Source organism: Schistocerca gregaria, chromosome 5 (genome assembly GCF_023897955.1).
Source record: "Schistocerca gregaria isolate iqSchGreg1 chromosome 5, iqSchGreg1.2, whole genome shotgun sequence".
In the NCBI taxonomy this organism is placed as follows: domain Eukaryota; kingdom Metazoa; phylum Arthropoda; class Insecta; order Orthoptera; family Acrididae; genus Schistocerca; species Schistocerca gregaria.
Window position 1 is genome coordinate 462,960,472 of NC_064924.1, and position 14,445 is coordinate 462,974,916.

The 14,445-nt window shown below is 39.6% G+C and overlaps 1 non-coding gene and 1 pseudogene across 1 annotated transcript; one reads left to right on the forward strand and one right to left on the reverse strand.

Moving 5' to 3' along the window:
• Nucleotides 1-3,877: 3,877 nt before the first annotated feature.
• On the reverse strand, nucleotides 3,878-3,995 carry LOC126274474 (5S ribosomal RNA; annotated as a pseudogene).
• Nucleotides 3,996-12,985: 8,990 nt separating this feature from the next.
• On the forward strand, nucleotides 12,986-13,059 carry Trnai-uau (transfer RNA isoleucine (anticodon UAU)). The gene has a single exon. It is a non-coding gene; the product is annotated as a tRNA-Ile (tRNA).
• Nucleotides 13,060-14,445: the final 1,386 nt, after the last annotated feature.

The window sequence follows — 14,445 nt, forward strand, 5'->3', positions numbered from 1 at the left end:
GCACTGTTCTCATAATAGTTAAACGTGTTTAATTCATCAGCTCTTTATCTATAATCATGCACTTTGTTTCTCACCTAGTAGACAGTAGTCTGTGTTTCTTTAAAGTTTCTTTACAGTGGCTCTATACCAGGGATGGTCGCTTTCATTATGAACTGTTCTACTAGGTCATATCTATCCAGTGCATTGTCAACTATTCTTTTAAACTTCAGCCATAGTTCCTCTACATGCTCCTGCCCTGTACTGAAAGTTCCAAGTTCTCTCTGAGATGCAACACTTCTGCTTTTTCAACTGAAGTGAAAGGAAGTAAAATGAACTGAAAGACTGCAGTAATTGGGGATTTCTTTCTTGTTGCAACTTGTTTCATTGCATTAAAACACCATCTTCAGGTGAACTACATAACAAGGAAAGAATCCTGTGTAACACATGATCAAAATACTATCAGAATGAGATTTTCACTCTGCAATGGAGTGTGCGCTGATATGAAACTTCCTGGCAGATTAAAGCTGCGTGCCCGACCGAGACTTGAACTCGGGACCTTTGCCTTTCGCAGGCAAGTGCTCTACCATCTGAGCTACCGAAGCACGACTCACGCCCGGTACTCACAGCTTTACTTCTGCCAGTATCCATCTCCTACCTTCCAAACTTTACAGAAGGTTCGCAGGAGAGCTTCTGTAAAGTTTGGAAGGTAGGAGACAGATACTGGTAGAAGTAAAGCTGTGAGTACCGGGCGTGAGTTGTGCTTTGGTAGCTCAGATGGTAGAGCACTTGCCCGCGAAAGGCAAAGGTCCCAAGTTCGAGTCTCGGTCAGGCACACAGTTTTAATCTGCCAGGAAGTTTCAAAATACTATCAGATTTTTTTTATTTTTAAAAAGATTACATTTTTTAAAAAAAATTTAAGAAAAAGATTGTTTTAATATTTTTGTACATGCTATGTAAAATATTTAAACAGGCAGAAAAAATCAAACTTAAAACATACAACAGTGTCACATTAGTGCACCAAGATGCTCCCAATATCTGTAGTCAAAAATCAAACCCCAGAAAAGAGGAAGTCATCAAAATAAAATAAAAAAATAAAAACAAAAACAAAACATTGGGGCAAATAGCATGGTGGCACACTACAAGGGAAAAAAAGCCATATATAAGTACAACGAGAGAAAAGGAAAAACGTACATAAGGAAAGATCAAAATTAGGGCTTCCAACAAGTTAAATATCCAATCCCCCATTACTCACCCTCGCACCATTATCATTATGAATGAATGTCCCAGTTTTGATATTTCCTTTCTTTGGGTCCTGTGAAAGATCATTTCACAATATTCTGCCATTGAAGGCTTCGTGCACTGTTCTCTTAATAGTTAAATGTGTTTCACTCAGCATCTCTTTATCTATAATCATACACTTTGTTTCTCACCTACTAGACAGTTGTCTGTAGTTGATATTTCATCTCATTTTCACTAAATATATTTACATTTGTTTTTCTCATAGTGCACCACCACACTATTCGCCCCAGTGTCCTGTTTTATTTATGCTAATAACTTCCACTCTTCAGAAGTTTGATTTTTGAGTATGAACATTGGGAGCATCACTGTGCACTAATGTGACACTGTAGTAAGTATCTTTTAAATTTGATTTTATCTGCCTGTTTAAATACTTTACGTAGGATATAGAATTTAATTTTAATTTTCTTAAAAAGTCTCGTAAAACCTTAGAATTTTTAAAAAGATTCTAACCAATTCTTATAGTATTTTGATTATGTGTGTTACATGAGATCCTCCCCTTCTTATGCATGTCACCTGAGGATTTGTTGTGATGCAGCTAAACTGGTTGTGACAATAAAGAAATCACCAATTACAGTTGTCTTGCATTTCATTTTATTTCCATTCAATATGAAGTTTAATGGTTGTGGCTGGCCACATTACAAAGTTCTATGTGACTTTTTTTATCTAGTTTACAGAGCATATATATCTTTTTACTTCTTTGAGTTGTTCTTTGTACTTTGGTAATCAATGTTGGTTGCTGATACCTGTTTTGATGTGGACATCCTCAGAGAGGTCAGGTCTGTTTGCTTCTGTTGGCTCTAATATATTTGCTTAATGAGTGTGGTTCTGTACTATATGTTCTATACAGTTTTCAGAGAAGGCATTTAGTAATGTTTCACAAGATGTCTTGTCCCACCCACCACTACCAAACCTGTAATTTTTCCAGTTGATAGTTAGATGATTAAAGCCTCCACCAGTGATTACAGTATGACTGGGGAGCTTACACACAAATGAATAGAGATTTTCTCTAAAGTTTTTGGTTACATCAGGAGAGACAAGTCTGGTGGATAACAGAAGGAACCAATTACCGTTTTTGCCCATTTCTGATACTGAGTCTTGGCCAAACAATCTTGTGTGCAGCTCCAATGCCTATCTCTGTGGATTAATGTTTCTTGTCTGCTGCAAAAAATGCACCACTCCATTAATCGATCCTTTCAATAGACACTTAAATTTTCCCCAAAAATCTCACTGCTGCCACTTTCAGGTTTCAACCAGCTTTCTGTGCTTAGCGTTGAGGCATGATTCAAATTCTGACACTTCATTGCAAGTGCTTCAGCAGTTAACTATTAAGATTTTAATGCTCTAGCCTTTAGGGGGCATTCTTTTGGGCCTTACACTTATACTTCTGGGTCTCCTACAGCTGTCATTATCTGACCAGATGGAGTGTTGCCTAATCTAAAATAAAATCCTTGTGTCACCACAAACATGGTCAGCTACCAGGGTAGCACATGTAATCCATATAGGGAGGTTGTACAGTTCTCAACCTTTTGACACAAGTCGAGGAAGTCACAGCCAGCCTCAAAGTCTGGTTCAGTCCTTCCACTTGACTCAGAACAGGGGGCCATGAGCTGTTCTGGGAACAATTCTGTAAATTGAGAGCTCTGTTGAAACTTTCTGCACAAGACAGGTCTTCTCAACCTTATCTGACAGTCACTGGAATGATCCAAGTATGACCTTTAGGCATAAATGACAGACTTCATTTGTTCCAGTGTGAGCTACACCCTGTTCCCTCAATGGCTGCCAGAACAGTCTCTTCAGCATATTGAATGATGCCCCCACATATAGACACTGAGTGCACCTAGTGTTCGTTCCTGTCCCTTGCTGCCATTTCCCTAAGGGCTACCATTATTCACCATAAATTTGAACCGCTGATGATTAATAGATGCTACCCTTTTACGTTTGCTTCCTCTTGATATGAGAAAAAGTGGAGATAGGTCAGTATAACAGCCTGTTCCTCCCTAGTTCTGTCTTTCCTGGACATGATGCCTCAATCTACCATTAAAACTTCACTCAGAGTCAAGTGGACAGTAATGGCAGATCCTGTTCTTCCTGCAGAGGAGACAGGACCCACAGGAGAGGATAGTGCTTGAGGTACATTGGGTTTCATAGGTACATGTCTCTCGAGAGCTCTTCCAATACACTAATTAGCAGCAGCTGCCAATCATTTGATAGTAGTCAGGGTGATTTCCAGCTGCTTATGAATTCAACTAACTTATCCCGAGTCCAATAATAGCATTCACAGTGGAGCTGCATTGTGGATGGTGCAATGTGTTATGGGACAGTGAATAAATAACTTTAAACCAAGCCTGCTGACTATTTTTTAATCTCCTAAGCTAAAAAATTACTGAGTCCTTATAAGCACCCCATCATCAGGCCACAAGTGGCCCATCGGGACCATCTGACTGCCATGTCATCCTCAGCTGAGGATGCGGATAGGAGGGGCGTGTGGTCAGCACACTGCACTCCCGGTCATTACGATGGTTTTCTTTGACCGGAGCCGCTACTATTCGGTTGAGTAGCTCCTCAATTAGCATCACGAGGCTGAGTGCACCGCAAAAAATGGCAACAGCACAAGGCGGCCCAGATGGTGACCCATCCAAGTGCCGGCCACGCCCGACAGCACTTAACTTCGGTGATCGGACAGGAACCCGTGTATCCACTGTGGCAAGGCCGTTGCCCAGTCCCTTTAAGAACTGAAGCAAATACATAAAACAAGATTTCTACTAAGGGACAGAAAAACATGTTGTATGAAATTACTAGTTTTTAGCTTTTTGGTGGTAGTTATAGTCATTACCAACTCGGAAATTGAGTTAATTATAATGTTAATTATAATATATGCTATAGTAACTAAAACACAAATGTCTGTTTAATACTGTGAATTAGTATATGCACTGGAAAATGGTGACTTCTGAAAATTCCCAAAAATGTATGTTTATTTGTGCTGGTATATAATGAAATTTTGGGTGATCTATTCTATGACAGTAACTAGGAATTAGAAATGCTGAGTTGCTATGAAATAAGTTATCCACAACTGTTGTAACTTACAAAAAGTTCCAAAAATAGTTTTATAAGTATCCAAAAATTTTCAAAAATACCCTATTTCTCAAGTAATTATATGATGAAATAAGAGAATGATTGTTTTAAATGAGGACAAGCCTACTGTTCTGAACAACTTTAAAACAGCGCAAATAAGTTTACGTTTAAGCATATAATTGATGACAATAGTACCATTTTATCGTGGTACTCACAAATGTATAAAATTTCACAATACAAATGAGAATTAATACAATCACAGCATTATGCAGGATCAATGTGAACAGTAAAATATGTGAATCTAGAATTTCAAATTAGATCACTGAATCTGTCACATATGGTCTCACATGTATGAAAATTCCAAATTAAGCTCTTTTTTGGTGTGGCAAATATGAACACTGCAGTATCAATGTCTCTCAGTCAAAATTACAAAGATATGCAGCACCAACAAAGCATGTTTTCTGCCTCAAGCAGTTAATGATGCCATCATTCATTACACAAACGGTTACCAAAAGCAGCATACAATGGAATGGCTGCATACACTGTAAGTTGAGTTTCACTGTTCCTCAGTCCTCTTATACTAACATCTATGTCATTCATCTTTGCAGTGGTGTGAGAATTAAACTAGGGCTTTACTCCTTGAGTTCCTTCTGTAAATAATGTTTCAAATAGCTTTCTTCTTGTTTTGCTACTAACAATTTATGTTCCTGTGTCATCTATGAGTGTCCAGTATAATGTAACAGACCTAGATTCATACGTTGTAGTATATAATACAGGTGACTAGTATACAACATGATACATCACAGTTCTGTCACTTTCATGTATGTCACAGCTTTCTTTTTTTTCAACTTACATGAGTTATTGTTAAATGATGTTTAATGCAATATACAGAAAATATTTTAATACAACTATTGTTCAAACATTAGCAGGAAGTTGAAGACAGTTGTTTGTAACATAAACATGCATTAATTACTCTCTTTTTAATTAATTGTCTTCAATCTAAGCCATATAATTTTAATATGAATAATAGCAATACTTACAAAATACCATAAAAAGTTTGTAAAACTGACACATTTCATACCCTGTGATGTATTCACAACATGGATCACCGGAACACGAAATAAATAAATAAATAAAAATATAGAAGAAGCAACATATAAAATAGTAGGAATTCTCATATAGTGCTATTACAATTGTAGGCAAGTGAAAGATTAGTTTAATTGTGTTCAGAATACACATATTGTAATATTAATTATTAAAAACATTAATGATGTAAATCTGAAGCTGAATTTATGTTTAATTAAATTAATATTGAAAACCATGTTAATGTTTTCTTCTGTTGTAATGTTATGTTTAAATAATTTTATGAAAGTACTTGTCATGCAAAACTAATTACTACATCGCTTCTAATAATGTCAAAGGCTGTTGATGTTGTTGTAATGTTAAATACATGACAAAGTTATTAGGAAGAACACAAAGATGCTACTGTGATCATATAAGAACATCAGTAATTCTTGACTATCAGAATTACCAGCTAAGTGTAATTGACTGTTGCATTACCAGTGCAGGTAATTAGTAATATAAATTGCAAATGTGCTTCATTCATACCCTGATGCACACGCAGTTAATAAACTGAACATTTTGGATTTTCTTAACTTATTCTCATGGCATGTTTAAGGACAGGAAATGCTAAACTGGACACTGAGGTATCACTGACAGCCATTACATGTGGGCTGAATATCTTTGGGTTCTGTCAGAGACATTTCAATGAGATTTTGCTATGGCAGTTGCTCATCACTTCAAGCATTACACTTAGATAACTCAATGTGTGTCATTCAGTATTTCTCTATACTTCATTTCACACAATTGTGGAACAGATGCTGTTTCTGTAGCAGCTATCTACAGATACTGTATATCACAGTGGGCCCCCCAACATGAACTATTCTACTAGTAAGAACACTGATTCTAACCTCTGCCCACTGCATCACTGGAAGCCACCTTGTGGCATTGTGGGCACATGACATGGTAACAAAAGTATGTACGTTGATCAGACCCAGATGGGGTATCACCCTAAAGAAGATATGTGCTCCTAATGGGGAAATCCACTGAATAAGCAACTTTGACAAAGGACAGATTATTGTTACGCAGAGCCTGTGAATGAGTAACTCAAAAAGGGTGAAGCTGGTCAGATGTTCACATGTTGCTGTCGTGAGCATCAATGGAAAGAGGTAGAAGTACTGCAAAACTACCGCTACGTGCTAAATGGATGGACATCCATGACTCATCACAGAATGTGTGGCCTGGAGGCTTTTCTGCTTTGTAAAGCTTCCCCATGAATCATGGAGCTTGAAATTGGTGGGGAGGCTTGCGTGCCTCAGGGATACAGATGGCCGTACGATAGGTGCAACCACAACGGAGGGGTATCTGCTGAGAGGCCAGACAAACGTGTGGTTCCTGAAGAGGGGCAGCAGCCTTTTCAGTAGTTGCAGGGGCAACAGTCTGGATGATTGACTGACCTGGCCTTGCAACATTAACCAAAACGGCTTTGCTGTGCTGGTACTGCGAATGGCACAAAGCAAGGGGAAACTACAGCCATAATTTTTCCCGAGGGCAAGCAGCTTTACTGTATGGATAAATGATGGTGGCGTCCTCTTGGGTAAAATATTCTGGAGGTAAAATAGTCCCCCATTCAGATCTCCGGGCAGGGACTACTCAAGTGGACGTCGTTATCAGGAAAAAGAAAACTGGCATTCTACGGATCGGAGCATGGAATGTCAGATCCCTTAACTGGGCAGGTAGATTAGAAAATTTAAAAAGGGGAAATGAATAGGTTAAAGTTAGATATAGTGGGAATTAGTGAAGTTCGGTGGCAGGAGGAACAAGACTTCTGGTCAGGTGAATACAGCGTTATCAACACAAAATCAAATAGGGGTAATGCAGGAGTAGGTTTAATAATGAATATAAAAATAGGAGCACAGGTATGCTACTACAAACAGCATAGTGAACGCTTTATTGTGGCCAAGATAGACATGAACCCCACGCCTACTACAAGTTTATATTCCAACTAGCTCTGCGGATGATGAAGAAATTGATGAAATGTATGATGAGATAAAAGAAATTATTCAGGTAGAGAAGGGATGTGAAAATTTAATAGTCATGGGTGACTGGAATTCGAGAGCAGGAAAAGGGAGAGAAGGAAACATAGAAGGTGAATATGGATTGGGGCTAGGAAATGAAAGAGGAAGCCGCCTGGTAGAGTTTTGCACAGAGCATAACTTAATCATAGCTAACACTTGGTTCAAGAATCATGAAAAAAGGTTGTATACATGGAAGAATCCTGGAGATACTAAAAGGTATCAGATAGATTATATAATGGTAAGACAGAGATTTAGGAACCAGGTTTTAAATTGTAAGACATTTCCAGGGGCAGATGCGGACTCTGACCACAATCTATTGGTTATGAACTGTAGGTTAAAACTGAAGAAACTGCAAAAAGGTGGATATTTAAGGAGATGGGACCTGGATAAACTGACTAAACCAGAGGTTGTACAGAGTTTCAGCTAGAGCATAAGGGAACAATTGACAGGAATGGGGGAAAGAAGTACAGTAGAAGAAGAATGGGTAGCTCTGAGGGATGAAGTAGTGAAGGCAGCAGAGGATCAAGTAGGTAAAAAGGCAGAGGGCTAGTAGAACTCCTTGGGTAACAGAAGAAATATTGAACTTAATTGACGAAAATAGAAAATATAAAAATGCACTAAATGAAGCAAGCAAAAAGGAATACAGATGTCTCAAAAATGAGATCGACAGGAAGTGCAAAATGGCTAAGCAGGGATGGCTAAAGGACAAATGTAAGGATGTACAGACTTATCTCACTAGGGGTAAGATAGATACTGCCTACAGGAAAATTAAAGAGACCTTTGGAGAAAAGAGAACCACTTGCATGAATATCAAGAGGTCAGATGGAAACCCAGTTCTAAGCAAAGAAAGGAAAGCAGAAAAATGGAAGGAGTATATAGAGGGTCTATACAAGGGCGATATACTTGAGGACAATGCTATGGAAATGGAAGAGGATGTAGATGAAGATGAAATGGGAGATATAATATTGCGTGAAGAGTTTGACAGAGCACTGAAAGAATTGAGTCGAAACAAGGCCCCTGGAGTAGACAACATTCCATTAGAACTACTGATGGCCTTGGGAGAGCCAATCCTGACAAAACTCTACCATCTGGTGAGCAAGATGTATAAGACAGGCGAAATATCTTCAGACTTCAAGAAGAATATAATAATTCCAATCCCAAAGAAAGCAGGTGTTGACAGATGTGAAAATTACCGAACTATCAATTTAATAAGTCACAGCTACAAAATACTAACGCGAATTCTATACAGACGAATGGAAAAACTGGTAGAAGCCGACCTCGGGGAAGATCAGTTTGGATTCCGTAGAAATATTGGAACATGTGAGGCAATACTGACCTTACGGCTTATCTTAGAAGAAAGATTAAGGAAAGGCAAACCTACGTTTCTAGCATTTGTAGACTTAGAGAAAGCTTTTGACAATGTCGAGTGGAATACTTTCTTTCAAATTTTAAAGATGGCAGGGGTAAAATACAGGGAGTGAAAGGCTATTTACAATTTGTACAGAAACCAGATGGTAGCTATAAGAGTTGAGGGGCATGAAAGGGAAGCAGTGGTTGGGAAGGGAGTGAGACAGGGTTGTAGCCTCTCCCCGATGTTATTCAATCTGTATATTGAGCAAGCAGTAAAGGAAACAAAAAAAAAAATTGGAGTAGGTATTAAAATCCATGGAGAAGAAGTAAAAACTTTGAGGTTCGCCAATGACATTGTAATTCTATCACAGACAGCAAAGGACTTGGAAGAGCAGTTGAATGGAATGGACAGTGTCTTGAAAGGGGGATATAATATGAATATCAACAAAAGCAAAAAGAGGATAATGGAATGTAGTCGAATTAAGTCGGGTGATGCTGAGAGAATTAGATTAGGAAATAAGGCACTTTAAGTAGTAAAGGAGTTTTGCTATTTGGGGAGCAAAATAACTGATGATGGTCGAGGTAGAGAGGATATAAAATGTAGACTGGTTATGGCAAGGAAAGCGTTTCTGAAGAAGAGAAATTTGTTAACATCAAGTATTGATTTAAGTGTCAGGAAGTCGTTTCTGAAAGTACTTGTATGGAGTGTAGCCATGTATGGAAGTGAAACATGGACGATACATGGTTTGGACAAGAAGAGAATAGAAGCTTTCAAAATGTGGTGCTACAGAAGAATGCTGAAGATTAGATGGGTAGATCACATAACTAATGAGGAAGTATTGAATAGGATTGGGGAGAAGAGAAATTTGTGGCACAACTTGACCAGAAGAAGGGATCGGTTGGTAGGACATGTTCTGAGGCATCAAGGGATCACCAATTTAGCATTGGAGGGCAGCGTGGAGGGTAAAAATCGTAGAGGGAGACCAAGAGATGAATACACTAAGCAGATTCAGAAGGATGTGGGTTGCAGTAAGTACAGGGAGATGAAGAAGCTTGCACAGGATAGGGTAGCATGGAGAGCTGCATCAAACCAGTCTCATTACTGAAGACTACAACAACAACAACAACAAAGTAGGGTATATGGTGATATGTGGCATCTCTGCTGGAAGAGTACAATGTTGATGCACACACAAGTGTTTCAGAGTACATCTTTCATCGTAAATTGTTGGACATGGAGCTCCACAGCAGACCAGCCCAACTGGTTCAAATGTTGACCGAATGATATCATCTGTTACAATTGCAGTGGGCAAGGGACCATAAGGATTTTACTGTCTGTCAATGGAAACATGTCGGCCCTTTGGGTGAATCACATTTTTGACACTAGCTGTCATCAACATGAATGGCAGGTTGAAACATTGATGATAATGTTTGGTTTGTGGGGCACTCAACTGTGCTGTCATCAGTGCCCATACAAAGTCCCTATTATTACACAGTCCAATCTAGCCATTGACACAAATGATGATGATGATGATGATGATGATGAAATGATGAGGACAACACAGACACCCAGTTCCTGGGAAGAGAAAATCCCCATCCCAGCCGGGAAGCAAACCCAGGACCCTGTGACCCAGAGGCAGCAACAGTGGCCACTAACCACGAGCTGCAGACAGGTTGAAACGTGCAGTGTGTGATGGATGCAGGCTGGTGGGAGCAGTATTGTGCAGTGGGAAATATTCTCCTGTGCTTGCATGGGACCTGTGATAGTCATCAAAGATATGCTGACAGCTACAAACCACCTGGATCCCTTCATGTTTGATGTCTTCCCTGCCAGCCAAGTCATCTTTCAGCAGCATAATTATCTGTGTCTCAGAGTCAGAACCATGCTACAGTGGTTTAAGGAGCATTATAGTGACCTCACATTGATGTCTTGATGACCAAATTAGCCTGATGTAAATCCTATGGAACTCATCCGAGTCACTTTCATCAAGTACGCAAATTAACAGCCCATTATTTACATGAATTACTTGGTATGAGCATGGACATCTAGTGCCACATACCTTCACAGACCTACCAACAAACTGTCAGAACCCTGATATGCACAGTCAATTACGTATTTCATTCCAAAGGTGGACAAACAAGCTATTAAGTAGGTGGTCATAATGTTTTGGCTCATCAGTGCGTATAAACAGCGTTTGGTCAACAATTATTTTAAACATGGGTTACAGATCCTCTACATACTCCTCCCAGAGATATGAGACTATAGTCTCTTTATCTAGTTTACTAAATATGAAATTGTTCAACTTGCTTTAAATGCCATTTTGGTAATCATTGTTGCTACAACTGCCTCAGTGTCACTGACACCAATTTCAAAGAGGTTATTTCTCTTTCTTGCCATTAGCTCGCACACTTTTCTGTCATGTGTGGGGTTCTGAATTTAATTCCCTCTTCACAAGAGCTTCCTCAGAATGGTCTGAAGAGGCTAACTATTTCTGCATCCCAGAGCTGCTGGGTGGTTCAGTCACTTGCTCATGTGACAAGCGTTTGGTGCCAGCATCAAGCTGTAGCCTCATAGGCAGGACTACTGCGACTGTCACTCTGCCTGTTTACAGTTTCCCTCACCACTATAGCCAACAGCTTCCTCTGCAGGCTGTTAGTACAAACATGTCTATTGTGCTCTAATGTTTGTCCTGACATTTCAATAATACATTCTTAAAAGGTTTATAATATGGTCCTTTCCAGACTGAGTCTATGTTGATGACACATGGTAGCATCTTGTACAAGGGTTTCAACTACCTGATCAGTCCTCTTATCATGTATGAAGTTACATAGTCTGGAAGGGCACGTTGAAGACTTTATGCAGAGTATCACAGTGTCTCTTGCATTCAACAACTCTCAAACACTGGGCAATTCACAGAGTCTTTGTATCATTGCAACTACTTGCTGTGTACTGAAAATAATAATATACTGCCATTACAGCATCATCATTATTCTGTCTTATGATTCATGGGTCAGTGAACCCAGAAACAAAGTGGATGTCATTTTCTTCAGTGAAGTCATCAAGGACCATCTCTATTGCACAGTCCACAACAGCCTCTAGCATGGGTCAGATCATTTGTCAGTTATTAAACACTGTGTCATTTACTGAATCAGTAATCACTAGAGATCGTCTGAGACTCCATTAGACTGCTTTAGTTTCCCTTCATCTTCATACCACTCTTACACACCAACAGTTTTAAATGACGACTAACTGAAAACCTCAGCTGCCGACAGGTGGTGTTGATATACCTCGATGTGGACAACTGAAAAAGTGTGCCCTGACCAGGACTCGAACCCGGGATCTCCTGCTTACATGGCAGACACTCTATCCATCTGAGCCATCGAGGACACAGATGAAGAGCGTGACTGCAGGGACTTATCCCTTGCATGCTTCCCGTAAGACTCACATTCCCAACTGTCCACAATTCTACATATGTATTGTACCTTATAGACATTTGCCCAACCAATCATTACTCGCGCATGTTTTGGCGATTCCCGTAAGAGTTTGAGCAACCTGTGCGCATTCGCACAGACGAAGGTCAATGGCTGGGTAGCCTTTAACTATATGTACGAAGACAGTAACTTGTTCTCAAAAGAACAGTTACTGTTGATGACCGTGCAGCTTTTCCCTGGAATAAATGATGACTAACTGAAAACCTCAGCTGCCGACAGGTATTGTTGATATACCTCGAACCTCTGAGCTCAGATGGATAGAGCATCTGCCATGCAAGCAGGAGATCCTGGGTTCGAGTCCCGGTCAGGGCACACATTTTCAGCTGTCCACATCGGGATATATCAACAACACCTGTCGGCACCTGAGGTTTTCAATTAGTCGTCATTTATTCCAGGGAAAAGCTGCACGGTCATTCGAGAACAAGTTACTGTCTTCGTATGTATAGTTAAATGCTACCCAGCCATTGACCTTCGTCTGTGCGAATGCGCACAGGTTGCCCAAACTCTTACGGGAATTGCCACAACATGCGCGAGTAATGAGTGGTTGGGCAAATGTCTATAAGGTACAATACATATGTAGAATTATGGACAATTGGGAATGTGAGTCTCACGGGAAGCGTGCAAGGGATAAGTCCCTGCTGTCTCGCTCTTCATCTGTGTCCTCGGTGGCTCAGATGGGTAGAGCGTGTGCCTTATAAGCAGGAGATCCCGGGTTCGAGACCCGGTCGGGGCACACATTTTCAGCTGTCCACATCGAGGTATATCAACAACACCTGTCGGCAACTGAGGTTTTCAGTTAGTCATCATTTATTCCAGGGAAAAGCTGCACGGTCATCAACAGTAACTGTTCTTTCGAGAACAAGTTACTGTCTTCATATATATAGCAACAGTTTTGTTGTGTGCTATGAGTATACTGAACAAAATGGTCCTACCTCAAAGAAAATGTTTCTACACACTACAGCATCCTTTTTAAATGATTTACTACCTTCAACGGTGATGTCTTTGTCTACATCATTTTCTGAAAAAAAGTTGGGAAATAATTTTTTACTATGGTCTTTCAAATATACATTTATGAAGCACTTTTTCCATCAACAGCTTGGCATGTATGCCATTACTCCAGCATTCTAAGCTGATATGTTAATACAAGGTGTATTCCAAAATTAAAGTCCAGTGACCAATATTTAACTGATAATAGGCCTGAATGAAGTTTCATGCATGCAGCACTGTCTACCATCTCTTTAGGAAACTACTGCAGTGTTGGTATTGCAATGGCCGAGACAATAATGGATGCTACCAGTTGTGAAGTACATGGTGTGATTAGATTTTTGCTGGCAAAAGAATATTCAGCTGCTGAAGTCCATCATGGGTTATACCTAGGGTATGGACCTGAAATAACGAGTGATAAACAAGTTCAAAAACTGTGGCAATAATTTCAAAATAGCCACACAAATTTCACGATGAACAGTGGAGTGGCAGGCCCAGTATTCAGACTGATAACATTGTTGATCAAGTGAACCAAAATCTCTGAAGTGATTGGTGATTGATGTTTAGTGGTCTGGCTAATGAACTCCAAAATGGTGTTTGAACCTCATTTACATCATTGTCACTGGAGAGCTTGGATATCACAAACTGTGTTTGAGATGGGTTCCAAAATTTCTCACTAATCAGCACAAAGAAAAAAAGAATGTGCATATAGACAAGAAAGAAATCATTTGTTTTCCCACATTGTTATGGGAATTGAGACATGGCTATCATTTACCAATGCAGAATCAAAACAACAGTTGGCACCATTCAAATTCACCCAAACGAAAAAGTTTAATCGGTCTCCATCCTCAAACCAAAAAATTATGGCTACCATGTTTGGGATGAAAAGGGTGTCCTTTTAATTAATTTTACAGACTGTGGATCAAGAATTACAGCTGATGGATAATGTGAAACACTAACTAAACTGAGATATGGAGTCCAAAATTGACGCTGCACGAAACTGTCGTTTGGTATAATCTTCCTACATGCAACATACACCCTCACACTGCTGCCAAAACCAAGGAGAAGATACAAGATTTTAGTTGGGAACTTTCTGAGTACCCTCCATATGGTCCCGACCTTCCACCAGGTGACT